Source organism: Mixophyes fleayi, chromosome 4 (assembly GCF_038048845.1).
Source record: "Mixophyes fleayi isolate aMixFle1 chromosome 4, aMixFle1.hap1, whole genome shotgun sequence".
In the NCBI taxonomy this organism is placed as follows: Eukaryota; Metazoa; Chordata; class Amphibia; order Anura; family Limnodynastidae; genus Mixophyes; species Mixophyes fleayi.
In genome coordinates, this window is record NC_134405.1 from 174189985 (window position 1) to 174213800 (window position 23816).

The window sequence follows — 23816 nt, forward strand, 5'->3', positions numbered from 1 at the left end:
TTTCTATGTATATTAAGATTTCTATAATTTAATTTAAACATTGTATTATTTTATTTTCTATATACTTATATATATATATATCCTTGTTATATATTTTTTACATTTCTATTATGGTTTTAATAATTTTTATATTTGTACATTTTTATATTTAATTATTTTTTATTAAGGCAGAGAACAGCGTAGTTTTAACATGGCACTGGCACTTTTTTTTTACTAAAAGATTTTTAAAATGTTCGGATTTTAGTCCCTTTGTATAAATAAGGCATAAATTGTGGAATCAAAACTGGAGGCTATATGTTTACAGCCTCAAACTTACACAGAACCTTATCCTTGACAAAGTCCGGTGTATAGATTAAACACATTGGAGAGGTTTTTTGACACATTACAGCTACCATACGTCTGCATTCCACTGTCAATTTCCGCATTCCACACATACTAGGATGCCGACACAAACTAGTGAGGATTGACGTATGAGTGTCTGGATACAGCAAAACTGCAGGACGTACCCCAGGAACATCAAATAGGAACATGTAGGGTAAGATTTAAGTCTCTGTTCCCTGCTGTGTCTGCAATCTAAATGCTACCAATGTCCAATATCTCTATGAAAGAGCTATAACATAGTGTGTATGCGTGATACTGTGTTCTGTATGCTTATTTACCTTACTTCTGCCTTAATGTATGTTTATTTCAGAGCCTTTTCAGTGAGTGTATATGTGTGTGTGTGTGTGTGTATAAATATATATATATATTTATATATAAAGGCGAACCACACGTTGGTTTTGCGCCCTCTTATTATAACTTTATCTAGCAAGTGCATCCAATAAACCAGAAAGTTGTTTATAATATATTTTATTTGTAAACTTTATCCATAAAAACTGGATGTAGAAATAGCAGAAATTGCAGAACTTAAAACACTTTAAACTTCTGTGGAAATTATAGCTATTTTAACATTTAATCTGGCTACGGACTGCAAACATAACTTTCTCTTATATGTGAAACAAGTCCTGGTAATTTTTCTCCGGTTGTGAAACTTTTTCTTCACATCAGTGATGTTAGCCCTCAATTCTTTAAAATATTCGTTCAGCTTTTCCATCTTCTCGGCCACACCTTTTCCATCACCGGAAGTTATAGAAATATTGGTGCATATGCCCTACTTCTCTCCTTCTGAGCTTTTGTCAGATATGATGATGGTATCTATATTTTAATTATGTTTAACGATGAAATGGAGTACAACATCTTTTTTACCAGTGGAACTACTACCATTTGCACACTTTGGACACTGCTTGAAATCACTTTATGCTAAAGTCCCTCCTGGGTCTGGCCAGGCATGCTGGTCCATATCAACTGAAACATAGATACCATATCTAACATAACAGTAAAGGGTACACCTTACGTTTTCTAAACTTTTTAACATTCTTTAATTACCTTCTTTCAGTTCCTCTTTTATATCCCCAGTTATTGTCTCAATGATTTCTTCTTTTGTATTCGCTATGTCATCTTCCACTTTAATTGTTTATGCAGCTACGCAGCACACTTCATTGTGCATTCTTATTTCTGTAAATAGATCTCAGAGTTTTACTAATCAAACAAATTGTTGTTGTTAATTATTATCACTTTTTACTATCTTTACAAAGTTTTAATAATCAGTTTTAATTCTCTTTTTTAATGTTCGCTCTGATTCTCTTGAGCCTTCTTTGCTCCTTGTTTATAGGTCAGACCACCCTTTTTGAATTTAGAACTTTGCTCTTTTTTATCAATATCAAGGAAGAACACGGAGGTGTGGTCGCACACAAACGGGACTTATAGTCTATTTATTCATAGCAAAATGTTGCATTCCAAAATAGACAGGGTGCACTTTTGTTCGTTCTAGACATAGAACATATAGAGAAAGGGGAGGAAAGAGAAACATGAAAGGCACTCCAGTCCCAAAAATAAATGTCAAATTTAATTGTAAAACTTTACTTTTATTATGTTACATTAAAAACAAGGGAAAAGCAGCGAAATTTTTAAAAAAATGTAAATAATGTGTGTGTACTGTATTAAAACATAAAGAGCACCCGACAGCAGTACAGGGTAATAGTATCTTCACTCAAGTGTCAAGAGAGTAGCTCCCAATAATATATTATTCTCTCTACTGGGTTTAAATCATCAAATCTCTTGTTTCTATATATATTGATACAACTGATCTCCTATTATCAATAAAGAGGTTGTTTTAACAATAAAGAGAAAAAATCTCTTAGAGTGCGTTTTATTGCTTAGATCCGCTTCCAGATCTCATTGGATTATATCACATGATCTGGATTGGTGTGTCATTAATTTGTCAAGCACATTTGTAAAATAATGTGTAGTTATCATTAGTCTCATATGTATCCAGTGCTTAGACTTTCACTGATGTAATTCACAGATTCTCAAAAAGAGGAGGGGTTCCCCCCAGGTTCTCTATAGTACACTAGATCCCTAGCGGAAAAGGGTAATCATACATGAGTTACATAACATCCAGTATTGATAAGCGCATAATATCTCCGCTCACGTGGGCTGGTCCGTGAGTTTAGTTCTAGTACTTCCTGGGCTACTCATATAGTTACAATAATCCCCTCGGGGGTCTTAGTAATATAGTAGACCCCTAGCAGGGGAATGTAGTCATGAGCAAACCACATAATACTCAGGATTAATGAGCACATAATTTCTCCGCTCATGTGGGTTGTTCATTAGTCCAGTCCTAATGTTCCCCTAAGTTGCCTATGTAGTTGTTGTGATTCCCTCTAAGAGGAAATGTCTCTACATAATTTCTGCGGGTCTACAGCAAGTGTACACATAGCGCCATTCATACAATTGTAGCGATACTGGACTGCCTATATAATTATAGCAATTCATTCTAAGAGGACATGTCTCTATATAATTTATGCAGACCTACAGTGAACGCACACATAACGCCATTCATACAATCTTGTAGCGATACTAAGAAGAGGAGATACAGTGCCTGCCTGTTCTGTCGAGTGTGAGTGACGTCCTAATGACGCCACTTTACCCCGACGTACGTTTCGCACATAGCTTTTTCAAGGTAGCAACCCGAGAAGCCTACTCGGGAGGTTAATATCCTAAGTCCATCCTATCACCTTGCGCCTGTTTGATTGACAGCTGTATCAGCCAATCGCAACTAACCATATTCAAAATAATGACAAGGGAAGAAAGCGAAGGGAAAGGATCTCTTTCCTTAATAGGTAAGACAAAGTCAGTGCATGATACATGTCCCTAAATCATCTTAGTACATCTATATTTGTTTTTTAAACTTATACATAAGTGTACAGGGTAGTTGCTAAATATTAAGAGTGGGGATTGGAGTATATTATTGTACGAGCCTTTTACCAAATAAGGAGATATAGATAAACTCCATACGTTCTATCTCAAAAGGTGGAATATTTATTCCAAATATCATTGTGGAGTACCATCTATTGTTGAAAATAGATAGTAGATACCAAATATTAAAAAACGTTTAGATTATATCCCTTACACTATAAATCTCCCACTATCGTTTTAAAAAAAGCACATCAAGTGGCCAGATGATATTTTCCATCTCCTACAGTAAGAGGAATTGATAGTAACATCTGGTAATTGGTTCCCCCAGTACACAGAAGATGTACCCTTATGGTCATAAAATCCTAATCCTATAGCACATACAAGTATACCAGATAGATGAATGGATATTTATAGATCAAATTTAATTGGATAACATATGAATTTTTTACACATATATTTTCAAAAAAGGGGAAAATGTTTATCCAAGTCATCAGTGGGAAAAATCATCTCGTACTCGTAATATGTATTGAACATCTAATATTAATAAACATTCACATGTCATTACTTGTACTATTGGTCGTCACAGGTCACTTCCAAATGACATTTTCCATATCCTATAATAGGGGGAATTATTAATGCCATCTAATGGACGGGATTTCCAGGATACAAAGAACATATCCCTATAGTCACACAATATTCTTTTCATAGAAAGCTTGCATAACTATTATACTCATTCAAACCTTGTGGTGAGAGTGAGTTAAGTAAGAATATCCACTTGCTCTCACGTTGTATTAAAATCTTGTCAATATCTCCCCCTCTAATTCCCAAGATTACTTTTTCTATTCCAAAACATTTCAGACCATCAGTGTTACAGTTGTGCCTATGAGAGAAGTGTTTCGCCACTGGGGATAGCTTTTTCATTCTATCTTGGTCTCGTCGAGCATTCCTAATGGATCCAATATGTTCTAAGACACGTAATTTGAGCTTTCTTTTGGTTTTCCCCACATAGATTTTAGGACAGGGACATTTTAAAACATATACAACTCCGCTGGTGTTACAATTAATGTATCCATTAACAAAATGTGTAGTTTTGAATTTGTCCACCATTTTTACTGTTTTTTTCATATGGGCACATGCTTTGCAGCTACCACAGCAATAAGATCCCTTCGTAATATCTCGGGATTTCTTTTCCCTGAAGTGGCTCTGGACTAGTGTGTCCTTTAGGTTTGCTGCACGTCTCCAGCTGAAGGAAACCCTGTCTCCTAAGATGTTCCTAAGGCCCTCATCAGATAGTAATATGGGCCAGTTCTTTTGGACAATATTCTGGATTTCCTTCCACTCGTTACAAAAATCCCCTATGAACCTGATTGGATTGTCCTTTGGAGGTGCTTTTGGGGTATGAATAAGCATCTTTCTTTCTTTATTTCTTACATAATTTGCAGCTCTCTTTATACTCCTCTTGCTGTATCCTCTTTCTTTTAGTCTACAGATTAATTCCTTGGTCCGGATCTCATAATCAGTTGGGCTGGAACAATTTCGCTTTAACCTAAGGAATTCTCCTTTTGGAATGTTGCGAACAACTGGGGGGGTAATGGAAGCTGTTGAAGTGAAGGACACTGTTGTGCGAAACGTACGTCGGGGTAAAGTGGCGTCATTAGGACGTCACTCACACTCGACAGAACAGGCAGGCACTGTATCTCCTCTTCCTAGTATCACTACAAGATTGTATGAATGGCGTTATGTGTGCGTTCACTGTAGGTCTGCATAAATTATATAGAGACATGTCCTCTTAGAATGAATTACTATAATTATATAGGCAGTCCAGTATCGCTACAATTGTATGAATGGCGCTATGTGTACACTTGCTGTAGACCCGCAGAAATTATGTAGAGACATTTTCTCTTAGAGGGAATCACAACAACTACATAGGCAACTTAGGGGAACATTAGGACTGGACTAATGAACAACCCACATGAGCGGAGAAATTATGTGCTCATTAATCCTGAGTATTATGTGATTTGCTCATGACTACATTCCCCCGCTAGGGCTCTATTATATTACTAAGACCCCCAAGGGGATTATTTTAACTATATGAGTAGCCCAGGAAGTACTAGAACTAAACTCACGGACCAGCCCACGTGAGCGGAGATATTATGCGCTTATCAATACCGGATGTTATGTAACTCATGTATGATTACACTTTTCCGCTAGGGATCTAGTGTACTATAGAGAACCTGGGGGGAACCCCTCCTCTTTTTGAGAATCTGTGAATTACATCAGTGAAAGTCTAAGCACTGGATACATATGAGACTAATGATAACTACACATTATTTTACAAATGTGCTTGACAAATTAATGACACACCAATCCAGATAATGTGATATAATCCAATGAGATCTGGAAGCGGATCTAAGCAATAAAACGCACTCTAACAGATTTTTTTCTCTTTATTGTTAAAACAACCTCTTTATTGATAATAGGAGATCAGTTGTATCAATATATATAGAAACAAGAGATTTGATGATTTAAACCCAGTAGAGAGAATAATATATTATTGGGAGCTACTCTCTTGACACTTGAGTGAAGATACTATTACCCTGTACTGCTGTCGGGTGCTCTTTATGTTTTAATACAGTACACACACATTATTTACATTTTTTTAAAAATTTCGCTGCTTTTCCCTTGTTTTTAATGTAACATAATAAAAGTAAAATTTTACAATTAAATTTGACATTTATTTTTGGGACTGGAGTGCCTTTCATGTTTCTCTTTCCTCCCCTTTCTCTATATGTTCTATGTCTAGAACGAACAAAAGTGCACCCTGTCTATTCTGAAATGCAACATTTTGCTATGAATAAATAGACTATAAGTCCCGTCTGTGTGCGACCACACCTCCGTGTTCTTCCTTGATATTGCTTTTGTACTGAGGTCTATCTCAGTTTCTGTGGTGGGCACCAGTCTATAGATATGAGATACATATGTGGAAAAATTCCTAATATAAAAGATTTTTGATAGAAGTATTTGATAATCTATCTTGAAGTTCATCCTATGTCCCTGTACAAACCTGTATAATACAAGAATAAAGATGGCCACGTTTGATCTGAAAGCAGATCTTAGTAGATATTGTGAAAAAAGAAGTGAGAATTCAGAATCTATATTCTCAGAGAAGGGAGATATTGGTACCCCATTAGGAAATGATGGTTGGAGAGAACATCTGTATCAACTTAAAATTTTGTCACGCAAACAAAGTCAAACCTGGTGGGATCTAACTACAAATGAAAATTATCTTAAAAACTCTATCACCCCACGGGGTCTGCGCCCCAAAGTTTTTCCATCATATGAACTGGCAACCCCTGAATTACAAACTGAATGGGAAAATACACTATTAAAATGTTCCAAGGAATTGATTCAAATCATTTTAAAACATGATACACTCATGTTAGATCAATATTCCAAGGAGATTGAACAACTAAGTGGAAAACTCAAAGATTTTGAGACCAATGAGTTTTTTCTGCAGATGTATGATAAAAATAAAAAAGAATTAGAACAATATGAGAGGTTTATCATAGAAAAGAAGAAATCTAAGTTTGTCCGTGATAAGAGGGACTACACAAATGGCACCATTTTTAAATGGAACACTGGTAGGAATAGAAATACCTATAGAAGGGACGATATGGGATTGTCCACCAGTGGTGAGTCCTCTGACGTGGAAACATCTGATCATGATTCAGGGAATATAAGGTTCCGTGAAAATAGAAATAGGTACTCTCCCAAGGATACAGGTACTTTTTTAGAGCGTACTATGGTTCCTCAGGAAGAGAGAGGGAACCTAGATGTAAACCCATTAGGAGGGGGAGGAAGAAGGTTGCGAGATCGGAACCAATGGGGTTGGAAAAATCCATGGAATCCCGAAAGGAGACGAATGAGGAGGAAGTGAGTAACATTATGTCCTTACAGATTATCAATCTTTCGGATAGGATCCTCTCACAACAACATGTTGATCTCCTTTCACGAGGGCTATCCTTCTCACCCACTGTTGGATTTGATAGGTTCAAATGGGAGAAGGACCTTTTCTTATTTACACGAAAACTTAAATTGGCCAAAATTTTCTCTCAGGACAGTCAAAAAGATACTTATGAAAAGGGTCACAATGACCCAGGGGGTACTTTGGAAGAGTTTATACAACTTAACTCTCGAGAAGACTTAGAAGCTGTGAAAGACTTGGAAGAACTCCTTCTGGAGCAAGATACCTCTGATGTCCAGGACTCCATCCCTAGCACATCTTTGGAAAGTACGAATGTGTCCCCTAGAATTATCTGTAAGAGGAAGTCTCAATTTTTCCCTGATGAACAAGTAAGTCCTCAGATAGTGACCTTTGAAAGAATGGTTTCCAAAGAATTAGACAATCTAAGGTCAAGAACCAGGCAAATGTGTAATGATAATCTCAGTAATATTGAAAGACAAGCATTACAAGAAATTAAGAAATGGGAGGATGTTGTTATCAAGCCTTCAGACAAAGGCGGAAATATAGTTATATGGCCAGTGACTATGTATAGAAAAGAAATGGATAGACAACTTCATGATAGAAGGTGCTATAAACAACTTTTCTCGAACCCTCCGACTGACTTTAAGAACAGATATGATCAGATAATTGAAAAAGCTTTCAGAACTGGTGTTATCAACAAAACAGAATGGATTTTTTTAAAAATTGAGGATCCAAAGATCCCTACTATCTATTTGTTACCTAAAATCCATAAGAACAAACAGATCCCACCTGGGAGACCGATCCTATCCGGTATGGCAAATTTAACAGAACAAGCTAGTATTTTTGTTGACACACACTTGAGAAAGTACGTAACCTCCCTTCCATCCTATATAAAGGACACCTCAGATGTCCTAAAATTGGTAGAGGACCTCTCTCTTGAGGACGATGTTTGGATGATCATGGTGGATGTGGAGTCACTCTACACGAGCATAGATCATAGAGTGGGCATTGAAGCTGTCAAGCATTTTCTGCGTATGGAACCTAATGACGAATTTAGCGCCTTTCTTATAGAATTATTAGAATTCATACTTACCAAAAACTTCTTTGTCTTTTCCAATCGTTTCTACTTACAGATTCGGGGCACAGCTATGGGGACAGCTTGTGCCCCCACTTTTGCGAACTTGTATCTTGGTAAGTGGGAACAGGACACTGTTTTTAACGGAGATCTGGATATGTACACTGACCAAGTTTTACTATGGGTCAGGTACATAGACGATATTCTGATTCTCTGGAAGGGAGATCAAGGCCTTTTTCATGACTTTATTTCAGTCTTGAATGACAACTCAAATAATTTGAGATTGACATTCAATATGAGCCAGAAGGAAATTGATTTTCTAGATATTACCATTCGTAGGAAGTCCGATGGCTACTTAGAAACGGACCTTTTCAGAAAAAGTACAGCTACGAACAGTGTCCTTCACTTCAACAGCTTCCATTACCCCCCAGTTGTTCGCAACATTCCAAAAGGAGAATTCCTTAGGTTAAAGCGAAATTGTTCCAGCCCAACTGATTATGAGATCCGGACCAAGGAATTAATCTGTAGACTAAAAGAAAGAGGATACAGCAAGAGGAGTATAAAGAGAGCTGCAAATTATGTAAGAAATAAAGAAAGAAAGATGCTTATTCATACCCCAAAAGCACCTCCAAAGGACAATCCAATCAGGTTCATAGGGGATTTTTGTAACGAGTGGAAGGAAATCCAGAATGTTGTCCAAAAGAACTGGCCCATATTACTATCTGATGAGGGCCTTAGGAACATCTTAGGGGACAGGGTTTCCTTCATCTGGAGACGTGCAGCAAACCTAAAGGACACACTAGTTCAGAGCCACTTCAGGGAAAAGAAATCCCGAGATATTACGAAGGGATCTTATTGCTGTGGTAGCTGCAAAGCATGTGCCCATATGGAAAAAACAGTAAAAATGGTGGACAAATTCAAAACTACACATTTTGTTATTGGATACATTAATTGTAACACCAGCGGAGTTGTATATGTTTTAAAATGTTCCTGTCCTAAAATCTATGTGGGGAAAACCAAAAGAAAGCTCAAATTACGTGTCTTAGAACATATTGGATCCATTAGGAATGCTCAACGAGACCAAGATAGAATGAAAAAGCTATCCCCAGTGGCGAAACACTTCTCTCATAGGCACAACTGTAACACTGATGGTCTGAAATGTTTTGGAATAGAAAAAGTAATCTTGGGAATTAGAGGGGGAGATATTGACAAGATTTTACTACAACGTAAGAGCAAGTGGATATTCTTACTTAACTCACTCTCACCACAAGGTTTGAATGAGTATAATAGTTATGCAAGCTTTCTATGAAAAGAATATTGTGTGACTATAGGGATATGTTCTTTGTATCCTGGAAATCCCGTCCATTAGATGGCATTAATAATTCCCCCTATTATAGGATATGGGAAATGTCATTTGGAAGTGACCTGTGACGACCAATAGTACAAGTAAGGACATGTGAATGTTTATTAATAGCAGATGTTCAATACATATTACGAGTACGAGATGATTTTTCCCACTGAGGACTTGGATAAACATTTTCCCCTTTTTTGAAAATATATGTGTAAAAAATTCATATGTTATCCAATTAAATTTGATCTATAAATATCCATTCATCTATCTGGTATACTTGTATGTGCTATAGGATTAGGATTATATGACCATAAGGGTACATCTTCTGTGTACTGGGGGAACCAATTACCAGATGTTACTATCAATTCCTCTTACTGTAGGAGATGGAAAATATCATCTGGCCACTTGATGTGCTTTTTTTAAAACGATAGTGGGAGATTTATAGTGTAAGGGATATAATCTAAACGTTTTTTAATATTTGGTATCTACTATCTATTTTCAACAATAGATGGTACTCCACAATGATATTTGGAATAAATATTCCACCTTTTGAGATAGAACGTATGGAGTTTATCTATATCTCCTTATTTGGTAAAAGGCTCGTACAATAATATACTCCAATCCCCACTCTTAATATTTAGCAACTATCCTGTACACTTATGTATAAGTTTAAAAAACAAATATAGATGTACTAAGATGATTTAGGGACATGTATCATGCACTGACTTTGTCTTACCTATTAAGGAAAGAGATCCTTTCCCTTCGCTTTCTTCCCTTGTCATTATTTTGAATATGGTTAGTTGCGATTGGCTGATACAGCTGTCAATCAAACAGGCGCAAGGTGATAGGATGGACTTAGGATATTAACCTCCCGAGTAGGCTTCTCGGGTTGCTACCTTGAAAAAGCTATGTGCGAAACGTACGTCGGGGTAAAGTGGCGTCATTAGGACGTCACTCACACTCGACAGAACAGGCAGGCACTGTATCTCCTCTTCCATAGTATCACTGGCGTTATGTGTGCGTTCACTGTAGGTCTGCATAAATTATATATATAGACATGTCCTCTTAGAATGAATTGCTATAATTATATAGGCAGTCCAGTATCGCTACAATTGTATGAATGGCGCTATGTGTACACTTGCTGTAGACCCGCCCGCAGAAATTATGTAGAGACATTTTCTCTTAGAGGGAATCACAACAACTACATAGGCAACTTAGGGGAACATTAGGACTGGACTAATGAACAACCCACATGAGCGGAGAAATTATGTGCTCATTAATCCTGAGTATTATGTGATTTGCTCATGACTACATTCCCCCGCTAGGGGTCTACTATATTACTAAGACCCCCGAGGGGATTATTGTAACTATATGAGTAGCCCAGGAAGTACTAGAACTAAACTCACGGACCAGCCCACGTGAGCGGAGATATTATGCGCTTATCAATACTGGATGTTATGTAACTCATGTATGATTACCCTTTTCCGCTAGGGATCTAGTGTACTATAGAGAACCTGGGGGGAACCCCTCCTCTTTTTGAGAATCTGTGAATTACATCAGTGAAAGTCTAAGCACTGGATACATATGAGACTAATGATAACTACACATTATTTTACAAATGTGCTTGACAAATTAATGACACACCAATCCAGATAATGTGATATAATCCAATGAGATCTGGAAGCGGATCTAAGCAATAAAACGCACGCTAACAGATTTTTTCTCTTTATTGTTAAAACAACCTCTTTATTGATAATAGGAGATCAGTTGTATCAATATATATAGAAACAAGAGATTTGATGATTTAAACCCAGTAGAGAGAATAATATATTATTGGGAGCTACTCTCTTGACACTTGAGTGAAGATACTATTACCCTGTACTGCTGTCGGGTGCTCTTTATGTTTTAATACAGTACACACACATTATTTACATTTTTTAAAAAAATTCGCTGCTTTTCCCTTGTTTTTAATGTAACATAATAAAAGTAAAGTTTTACAATTAAATTTGACATTTATTTTTGGGACTGGAGTGCCTTTCATGTTTCTCTTTCCTCCCCTTTCTCTATATGTTCTCTTTTTTATCAAGTTTATCTCTAAGAAGATTTATGAGCTTCTGCATTATTAGTTCCTTTCGGGGATTGATTTTCAGTATTTTCACATCTGACAGTCGTAGTCATGCTGGTCCAGTACTCTCACCATCATCTCCATCTCCCTTGGGCTCATTAGCTTGGCTCTTTTAATGTTCTCCATCTCCATCCCCCTCCACTCCTCCATCACTTCTGTCACCTGTTCCTCTACCATATTTTCACACATACTGCAGGCTACAGAATCGCTCCTTTATAATTTTAGAGACACAGACATGGGCATTCACAGTTGGTATGGGCCAATCTTTGGCCTGAACATTCCGTAGCATACAAATGGTTACAACAATTTGTTTACCTGATTGCTATTAAACCTTATAACATGAGACGTTCTGTATTTTTGGTTTTGGGGTGTGTATGTAATTATGACAAAACATGTGTTATGTTTTATTTTAGGAAAACATTTACGATGGCATCTGATAAAAGTGTCAAGCTCATGAAGGACATCCTTGATGCCTACAGATCCCATCCCTGCTTGTGGAAAACTAAATCAAAAAGTTCTCCAACAGGCAGAAGAGGACTTTGGCTTTGGATGACATGGTAAAAGAGGGCCTTCCTCATTAATCCAGGGCAACTCTAGAGTGGGTCAAGGGGAAGTTCCAGAAACTGAGCACTGTCTTCAAAAAAGAACTTGATAAGATTGAGGCCTTAAAAAATCAGGGGCGGGGGCATAGGATGTTTATGTGCCCAAGTTGTGGTATTTTGGCCTCCTGCATTTCATTTGTGATGAAGAAATAGCAAGACAGTCTACCTACAACATGGAGATGGACAGTAGTACCTTACTTAAAGTTATAAAAACAGCCGACATACCGGTGGCACAGTAAGTGAAAGATACAATATTGTTAATGCGTAAAATATTTATTTATGTACATTTAGCTGACAATTAAGTTTGCAATCAAACATAAAATGTAAATGCGCATACATTACAAAATGTCATTCTGCCTGGATATAGCACTCTCTCCATTAAAATATTCAAAATAAGCCTCCCTGTTTAATTTTGCCATGCTGACATTTCTCATGTGGGAAGAAGACTCCAGTGGTGTCAACCCTATCACTTCCACAACTTCTACAGTGCTCTCCGCATTGCTAGGTGCACTGTGCACACTGTGGCTTTTACACCTGTCAACTTTGTCTAGGCACAGATTTATGGTGGAATGGAAAATGCTCAATATAACAAAAGCATTTCCCACAACTTGGGGATAAGTTATTAATACATTGTGGTGCAGCACAAAAGGCTTCATCAGCTTCAAAAACAAAATTTAGTCCAATTTGTTTTTCAGTTCTTGGTGGCAAATTAAGTGCGTTATTTTTAAATTTGTCATGGAACGGCGTCTGCTCCAATTCCCTGCCATTTAACACTTTTCCATTTTATCCAATGTCCACGAATAGGAATTCATAGTTGGCATCCACTATGGTCATCCACTTTTTGAGGGTGGCTTAATTCTTACCATCTATGACACCGCCACAATTTGTAAAATGTTAAAGTGTTTCAAAATCTTATGCAATAAGTTTCCATTCCTCTACCATTGCAGGAAACTATAAGAGAAAGATTGTTGTAATGATAAATCAATACATGCATGTACTGTCATACTAACTAGCCTACCTTCAGTTTTAATTACACAGCCATCTGTTTTATGTGAAGAAGCATTGGTTGCTGTGGCAAAGCTATGTGGTACATTGTCATATGTCACCCAGCTGACAGAAGACAGCCAGGAAAGCACATTTCTACCCACACAGTTAACCAAAAACAGACCCACACCAGATAATGGTAAAGCCAAATTATTGTCACAGGAGCCTGATGAATTTGACCTGCTTGGAGCAACACTTTCAAAAAATTATGGTTTGTGACATAATTTATAGGGCACAGAGGGCGGATCACAAAACACTATATTGACACAATCCCCTCATAAACAGGATAAAGGACATGTCACACCGGCCTAATCCTATACAATTTGTCCACTACCATTCCAGAGGCAACATCCTGTCATGGGAAGCCAGGCAATTACCCTTCCTGCCTACAGGACATCAACACCTATGTGAAGCAGAAATATGCTACATTACACAGGGAGTTCATCATCATTGGAAAACAGTGAACATTTACATTACGAACAACTGTGACACCAGTCTGTTTTTTTATGACAATTTTTAAAAAATGCATATGGTTTATATGTGCCCTATTTAAACTAAAACATTTGTTTTGTTTTCCCTTCTTCAGCCCATCTCTGGTCTGCACACCAGAGATGGTTCTCACACCCATCTGCACCCACAGATATGTTTGCCCTGAATTTTCATAAATATTAATTTCGTCTTCCCATCTTTCCCACCTTCAACCCATCTCAGCCCATCTCTGATGAGCAAAGATGGGTTCCATATCCTGACAGGCCAAAAGCAGTGCTTATACATATCTACATTTTTTGTACTGTATTTTTTTGTGTAGTTTTTAATATGCTAATTAATATGTCTACATTCTATTTTAACTAATATTTTTTTTTTAAAAAAAAGACTATTTCTTTTACCAACCTTCATATACTGTCCACGCAGTACTTGTACAATAGCCTCACAGGTCTCAGGTATAATCATACCCAGAGCTTGAGGTGAAATTGCTGTGCTGTATTTGATATCAGCCAGTGTCCTTCCTGTAGCCCAAAATCTTAGGGTAGCAACCAGTTCTGCTCTGCAGATATGGGTCTCCTTAAATGGTTGTACTCCTTTTCAATGAGTGGGGTGACAAGGTGGAGTAGCTCCTGGAATGTGGCATCATTCATCCTCAGGAAATGCCTGAAGTCATCAAGGTTGTTGTCCCGTATCTCCTGTAGCAGGGGCATGTGTGAAAAAGAGTATCTCGTCTGGAACCACTCTTTGGTACAACAAGTCTAATTCTTTCTTCTTCTATCCCTCCAGGTCTGTGCTTGCAGTGTTCTTACCATAGCGACAAGCAAAATACCATGAGACTGGTGTTGATCAATTGAGATCATTATATTAAAATAATCCGTAGTAAATGTGCAGTTGCGAATGAACATGCACTATACACAAACGTGCTATAGAATGAATGGTGATGATGTATTTCCTTTTCCAGAATCCTTGTTTGTAGGAGCTTTTTTGCAATGAGCTGCAGACCTTTATTTAAATTTATTGTACATAATGCTGGTGGCAGGCCATATATCAACTCAGTGTATACTGCATTTTTTTTTAAAATTTGTTTATAGATTTTTTTGTTATGACAGACAAAAATCACAGCCTGGAAGCTAAATCATGCAAAGATTGTTGAAAACGTGTATAATGTATACGCATGAATCAGTCGACTGATCGGAACTTCAGTCGTTGGAAAATCGTTGTAAAGAGAACATAGTTTTATAACTAGCAGCTTAGACCCTTGACACTGACTTGTTTGATTACTATCTGGTTTACTCCTTACATTTGTTTCCATTAGTTTTAGAAAGGATGTCATGTCCATTCATACATACTGATTCCTTCTGTGAGATTCCCCTCACTATCTTGATTAATTAAAATTAGGGTAAAATGAGTAGTTTAATTTAATGAAGTTGGTGGTTAGGAGGTTAGATTTTTGATGTGATGTTTACATGTCTGCACTTCATAAATGTCGTATAATGAAAAAATGTCAACCAGATGCTATAAGTTCTTGCACATTTGTCATTTTGTGAACTCATTCCTTCAATTCATGCTAGTGTATACTATGTTAATTTAATGTTTCCCAAAAGCACTATCAATATAAATGCACACATCATGGCATTTTGAACTGTATGCACATGGAAATATGACAAATATATATTAATTATGATGTATATATGATGTCTATATGTACCATACAAATAAAAAAACAAAACCTATTAAACATTTTGAGTGTCTTGTGAACGTGTTAATGCAACACAGAAAAGAAGAACATTTTTGGGTTTGTATAGACAATATATATTTGACACAAATTGTAATTTTATTTAAATGTATTATGTACAGTTTCAATTGTAGTTACACATTGCATCAATACCGATTTTATTTATCTTTCTCAGGATGTGTAACTTTTAAATTGAATATATATAATGACAACTTGAAATTCATTGCACTGTTCCACCTAATAAAGAAAGTTGTCTCTTGTTAATATAAAGATCAGAAAATTAATTATTGCAATAAATTACTTTGCCGTAAGATGTAACCTTTGCAGCAGACGGTATACGAGGAAAATGTCACAGAGCATGCTGTTTTTTGTGCACTGGCAACAGTATTTACTACAGCTGGGGAAGCAGAATCACCTGTCATCAGAGCATTGTTATCTAATTTGCCCTGTTTGATATTATTGACCCTGCTCTTTACTGATCTGTTAGGGAATTGTAACACTTTACACACTGCAAAATTCTATACCACTTTGTTATCAATGCTGACTTGTTATTGCCTGCTATGCAAGTGTTAATCTCCTCTATAGATTTTTAGGTGAGTATTGAAGATTTTACTTAGCACAATTTCATTTATTTATTAGCTTTAGGATATGGACTCTCTTGCCACTGCAGTGAGAAAAAAAAACAAGTTTTCTTAAATGGCATTTGCTAATTTGTCACATAAGCGTCCCCAAAGTCTGCATCCCTAGAGCAAATATATGATCTCGTTACAAATCCTGCCTTTAAGATAATCTTTTCTACTGAAGTGGAAAGAACTTTTAAGGAGATGACTCAGAAAGAGATAGCAACAAATAAAGGAAACTATAGATTACAATACAAGTTGACCCAGTAAAATGTTACATCTTGTAATATTCATGTATATGAACTTTGTTATGACCATATATGAAAAAAAATTTAATTGCAATATGTTCTGTACTTTACCCATGAGTGGCTTTATGTTAAGTAGTACCATAGTTTTGTAATAGGACTTAAGCTCCATGTGCTTCACGCATAAATGAATAAAACACTTGCTTCGAGTTCCCAGAGTTCAAGTTCAGTTAAGTTCCCCAAACATATAAAAGCAGTTTAAAAACAAATTGTAATAAGAAGTGAGTTGCTGCATTCATATGTTCAGGTAGCTAGGCAGCTATTCTTCACATTATTCCATGCTTAAATTCTTATTTTAAGAAGCATCATGTTATACATAAAAAAAATCAGGACCACAATGCATTGCCACATGTGCAACAAGTTTGTCCTATAAAGTTAAATAAGAATTTTAACAATTACATTTCCATTTCTCCAATCACATTTATATTATATCTGTGATTTGTTTCTGCAGCTTTCAAAATAGAAATCTTTGATCTCTATAGTAAATACAATAAGTATATTGACATTAAACATTCATTGTGCATCAAGTGTTATGTATCAGTGTGTACTGAAACTGCATTAACTATAAAGAACAATGATATTTGCTTTAATTGCCGTTCAAACTCATAGCTCATACTGTATGTGCCAGCAAACATCAATATGCAGGAACCCTACCATTATTTAGAACCTGCATAGTGGTTATATTTTTTTTTATTTAAAAAAATGAAATTTCATACAATAAAAGATAATCTTTGAAAGTTTGAAGAAGAACTTTCAATGGAGTATAATTTAGATAATACAAATAAAAAAATAGAAATAATAGAAATGAACTGCTAATTACATATCTACACACATTGCTGTCACAATTGCTGTTCTTAAACTTCCTTCAGTTTTATGTCATGTAAAAGTTTTGTTAGATGCTTAAATATTGCAATGGCTTAAAACACTGATGTCAGTGAAATTAAATTAATTTATTTGTCATCTCAGGTGTGAGTGTGTTAAAGAAAAATATTCACATTAAAACTGTGTGAATACAGCTAAGTAGGGTGTATTTTAACAGTAAAAGATGTCACATTTTCATGCTGATAGTGTCCCCATTCAATCATAAAATCATAACTTCAATCATAAAAAGGCACAACTAACATGTGGACAAGCAACTATGTAAAAAGTAGCAATATAAGCAGTTTACTCTCTGCTGTATTTTTAAGTTAATTTTCCTATATGTAAAATAACAATAGTAATATAATAGCTGAGTTAAAATCAATATTTTACTATATACATATAATGAGGCTGAGGCAGAGTTGGACACAAAAAAGGGAGTAATTGAGAAAAAAAAATGGTACAACCCAAAGCAACCAATAAGGTCTAAATTATAGTAGAAAAAATTGCAGTATTAATCTTATTGGTTCCTATGGGTTACAGCCTCTGTTTTGACTTTCTTTGTGTAATATTTTCCATGAATGACTCCAATGTATTTTAATATTTGGCTTCTAGTGGCACAGGTGCAAAAAGCTATGTCCACGCTGTTGTTGTTTTCAGGCATGCAGAGAGAATTGGTGCATATAGCAGCATTAAAAATGATGCAAACATCTTTTTTTTACGCTCCGAGTCATTCCAATTTGCTCCTGCAAGTAAATGTCTTAGAAAAAACTTCTGTATGGATCTATCCTAACTACTTGGCTGCTCTGGTTAACCTGATCTCATCATTCATTATGACCTTCAATCAATAGCTGGCAGGCCAGAAGGAGAATAACTAGAAATGTCTGGGCCCCATAATAAATTGTGATGGAGCCCTCAATGCACATCATAAAGTTATACCCACCACAATGTTTTCTTGGCTCCATCCCCAGTTATTATTCAATATGGCGGAGTATCAATGGCTTTAGTAGCAGCCTAATAAATAAGTCTGAATTATATATGCATTTGTTTTGTCCTCAACTATATAACTATCTAGATACATATTTTTATTAAGGCTAAATAAGATTATACTTTAAAGTACTTTTTTTCCACTGGATCAGAGTCTCCTGTGCTTTCAGATCCAATGTCAGATGTACGGGCGGCTATAGTTACGCAGCTTTTGATATCAATTAGCTAAGCAATTGTGTGAAAAAATATTGGGCATATGAACATTTCTTATAGAGATGAATTTGCCTTCACAGTTTTCTTTCAACAGCATTATAGGAGCCTCACATCTCTACTCTGTGGAGCTAGGGAATCCTGCTCCTTTCACTTTCTACTCTCAGTCTGTGGCTTCACAATTTGTCTTCTCATATAATGACATTTTCCCTATCACATGCAGCCCTGTCCTCACTTACACAATCACACAAATGGTCGTTGAATTAAACAAAATCAGTGTACACATACCCTGCTGCTGTATACACTCTAATGATCTTATTGGCTACAGGCTATTCTTTCATTGCACAATTAAAGCTGAGGACATCTAGAACAAGCAGGAAATTAAGTCTGAATAACATAGATTGCTCAGACCCTAGTTAAACACACATCGTATAGCAGATGGTACATTTTCCCTTCTAAATTGTGGAAATTGTATCCCAGTCTTCTGATCTCTGCTGGAGAGGTTGTGGGCAAGTTTCTTCACATTTGGTAGGAATTCCCCCTTATTTCCCAATTTTGGGAGACAGTTATTAACCGAATTTATCAAATAATGGATTTCCAGGTACCCACTGATCCTGCTTTACTACTTCTAAACCAACCACTTACTATTGCGGCAAAGAAACCCAGCACTGTCCCTTTTAGTTGAATTGATTATGGTGGATCTCAGTGGGGCTGTATTGTGGGTGTGAATGGTATCACTACCATCAAGATAATAGATATTGTTTGTTAAATCCCTGTCGCTCCGTTGTGTAGTATATGTAGTCTCAAGTAACAAATATTTATTTATATACAATATATTTATTCATAAAACAGATGTAGGAAACAATAGTTCTGGCCGCAACATGTAAACTGAGTATAATACAAAAGCAAAAATAAGACAACACTCAGTAATGACGGAATATAAGTTTTGCTTTCTTCAAATTGTAACTAAAGACCCAAGTTCATATTGTCTCTATGCAGGCTATTGCATTCCTTACAGAGATGCAGATCCCAATAAGATATATGGAGGAAGCCAATTTATTAGTCCTATTATCATCAATTATCCTTTCTCAAGTACATAGTTATTTGATAACTTAAAGATAGTCCGGAATCACGTAATTAATTGTTTATCCAGGCAGATAGTGTCCCCATGCATCCTTCCTCCTGGAGTATGCCTCTTGCCCAGGGCCGGTGCTAGGGTCCTTGGTGCCCTAGACACACTTTCACATCCGCGCCCTCCCCCCAGGCACACTTTCACAATCCGCGCCCCCCCAGGCACACTTTCACAATCCACCCCCCCAGGCACACTTTCACAATCTGCGCCCCCCCCCCCCTCCCCACGTCTTTCCTTACCTTTACTTGCCGCCATAAAGCTGCTCCTCTCTGCTCCGTCTCCTCCCTTCTCCTCGGGCCGTGATGATGATGTCACGCCCGACAGTCAGTGAGTGCAGGGGAGGAGACGGAGCAGAGAGGCTGTGGTGGTGATCCATAGCCACTTCCCCCTCTCCGTGGATTTATCGGAAGCTGTGCGGTGACCGTGGAAGGTATGGTCAGCGGTCGCCGCACAGTTTTTAAGTAATTTTAATTCTGTGGCGCCCTCCAGAGCCCGGCGCCCTAGGCAACTGCCTAACCTTGCCTAAGGGGAGCACCGGGCCTGCTCTTGCCTCCCCTAGAAAGTGGGAGGCACTGTAAGCAGGTGACCAGTTTTTCAGAAAGTGTCGGAGTTGTTCGTCAGTCGTTGTGCATGCATGGAGTTTTCCCCGTTCACTGCAGAAAGCCGGCTTTTGTGCTGTAGCTATTTCTCCAACGTGTTTCACCTCTTGCATTAGGCTACCTCAGGGATGTGATAACTTATTACATCCCTAAGGAAGCCTTATGCAAGAGGTAAAACAAGTTGGATTAACCCCTAGCAGCTTTCTACTTACTGACTACTACCGATGCAGAACGCAAGATTCAGGACTTTCTTCAACACTTTGATAAAACCGACAGAAGCAATCCTATGAGTAACAGCTACAGCATGAAAGTCGGCATCCTCCTCCTTCCTTCTTCTCAATTTTGATAAGGCCCTATCTGTGTGGCATTTGTATGTTCTAGTCATGTTTGCATGGATTTCCTCCCATATTCCAAAAACATACTGGTAGGTTAATCGGCTACTGACAAACTGGACCAACCGACCCTAGTGTGTGTAAGCTGCAATAGGGCAGTGACTGATGTAAATACTTATTCTCTGTACAGCACTGTGTAATATGATAGGTGCTATTGAGTAAACTGATAATAATAATAATAATAATAATGATGATCATGAATGGCCTTTATTTATACAGAGTCAACATATAATGCAGCCCTTTATTCTGGGTACACACTATACAAAATTTCTCCCCATATGTTTAACAATTTTACCAATAGCTGAAAAAAGCCAAAAAAGTCCAAATCAGCATGCTGATTATATGTAGTAAACACATGTTCACGATTTACCTTCAGATCTGTGCTCTTTATCTGTCATAACCATCATCTGAAAAGAGTGTGACTCTGCACACTCCATAGGGATCTATGGACAGTACGGTATATCTGTGAGTTCATACACCCTGCAAACTTGAAAGGACATTGTTCCATCAGTGGAACTTACAGACTAAATTATTGGCTTTTAATATAACATTAATACATTACATCACATTATTTTCAATTACATAATAGTAAATCATAGCATGCATTTGAGACAGTTCCTTAATGAATCTTTACACATTTTTCTTGCTTGCTGAAAGGCCACAACTACTGCAGGTCCAGCCAATTACTCACCAGATTCCAGCCTCAATACTTGTAGTGTCAGAGCAGCACTTTCTAATGTACTGGGATAAGCCAGCATGGGTGTAAACCATACTTGCCAACTTTTGAAAATTCATTTCAGGGAGATTGTAAAAACCATTGTGGGCGTGACCAGCTCCGCCCACTGGGCGTGACCAGCTCCGCCCACTGGGCGCGACCAGCTCCGCCCACTGGGCGCAACCAGCTCCGCCCACTGGGCGAAACCAGCTCAACCTGTAGTAGTTTGATCAGCATGTAATCATAATGTGTTTATGTATAGGTGACAAAGTAATGACTTGCTCATTTCCAAAGAGAAAGATTTTTAATATGAAAACAAACATGTTTTAAGCATTAAATAAACATTATAATAAGTAACGCAAACTTTATCAACAGAATTATATATAAATAATCAACAATAAGTTATTAACTTTATAATAAATAAATTAAATTATGGCTTCAACAATAGAACATTACAATTACTAAAGTTAACAAAACGCTAACATAGCGCTGTTCAACAGATTTATATCTATGATATATCCAAAAATTACACAATACAAAAATATAACCAAGCTTCACTATGTAAACTATATCCAAGTAAACAATGTTGTATAAAGTGCCAGCTCATAAAACATCACAATAATGAACATGAAACTCAAGCAAAAACACACAAAACCACAGATTTTCTCAGTTCACTTGATTTCCTCAATTGATAAGCAGCAGACTTTGCTTTACACAAAAGCTCTGGGGAGGGTTTAAACTGGTGACAGTTAATGTCTGTAAACAAATTAATTTTGCATTGTAGGAGACTTTTTAAAGTTCCCTCTGTAGACAATTGTCCCCTGAGCTCAGTCTTCACTTTGCGGACCATGCTGAACACGCGTTCAATTTCGGCATTGCTGTGAGGGAGGACTAGAAGTGATTTTGCCATATTTGATAATAAAGGAAACTTTGGGTTCCCTGTTGCTGGATGAGTGACCATACTTAGTTCATGCCAAATACAGTCCACTCTTTCCACACCATCATCTGTGCATTTGTTTAAAGAGGACTCAGGCAAGTCAAAAACACGGAATTCTGAAAATTCTTCATGCAACTTTGGGATCATTGAAATATCTATCACTTGTGGGAAACGTTGTGCCAGTAATTCAATATCTTCAAAGTCGGCTTCCATGCGTTTTCTGTAGTTAAAAACTTTCATTGCCTTTACTACATCGTCACTAAAGGGAAACTTATTTTTCATATATGCTAGAGCAGAACAATAAAATTCTTTAACTTCCTGAAAAAACCTTCTCACTGCTGTTGGCTCTAGAGAAGCACAGGTCCTTATGTAGTTTCTAGTGGTAAAGCCAATAAATAATTCTCTGTCCCCCATTTGCATGTCTGGGTCCCCAAAATCTATGGCCAGAAGTCTTTCAAAAGTGTCAGCGCCTTTAATTATGTTTGGTTTGACCAACTTCAGCAACAATAATCTGTATAAATCCAGTAAGCACTCGTGCAATTTGTGGATAAAAGGAGCACGATACTGAAGAACAATATTGGTTTCATTAAATGAACCAAGCACTGAGTGAAGGAACAAAATGTACAACTCTGTTGTTGCATCCTCAAACGTTTCACAGAGAGCTCTGCTTCTTGCATTCTTCTCACAGTCTTCAGATTGGAAAAATGATTTCAGAGCAGGAAACATTTTAAGCACTCTCTCAATGCAGGGATGCATACTGAGCCACCTGGTTACCCCATGTTTCAGTATTTTCGAATACTGGACTTCCACAAACTCACTCATATCTTTTAGAGCTTGAACTCTTTTTGCACTGAACCTGAAGTAACTGGTTAGTTTGTAGAGGAAAGCATCAGCATCAAATGAAAGGGCATTGTTTCCTTTCCTTGCAGCTAGGTGCACCAGATGACACGGGCAACCTTCTGTAAAGACTGAAGGATTCTTCCCTTGAATTAAAGTCTTTACAGACCTGAGTCTTCCCATGTTAACAGAGGCATTATCCAAACACACACCAATGCAGTTTGTCCATGGAATAAGATGACTTTGAAACACCTCATCAACTGCGTTAAAAATATTAATGCTCGTGGCGTTGTTACAGACAATAAGATCTAAAAGCTTCGGCTTTATCTTTCCATCAATGTCCATATAGGAGACCAATATAGGAAATAATTTCTCCTCTGAATCATTTCCACCATCTAGTGCCAATGTAAATTTTAAATGCTTTAATGCTTCTATGACCGGTTGGGTACAGTGTGGAGCGAGAGCATGATTAATAATTGCAGAAGATTTGGTTCGACCGCAACCATATTTTTGCACAGCAGCCT

At 37.1% G+C, this 23816-nt stretch overlaps 1 long non-coding RNA gene across 1 annotated transcript; it reads left to right on the forward strand.

Moving 5' to 3' along the window:
* Window positions 1-440: 440 nt before the first annotated feature.
* Window positions 441-15191, forward strand: LOC142150023 (uncharacterized). The gene is made up of 3 exons (XR_012690977.1): window positions 441-535; window positions 12247-12670; window positions 15075-15191. It is a non-coding gene; the product is annotated as an uncharacterized LOC142150023 (long non-coding RNA).
* The last annotated feature ends 8625 nt before the right edge of the window (window positions 15192-23816 follow it).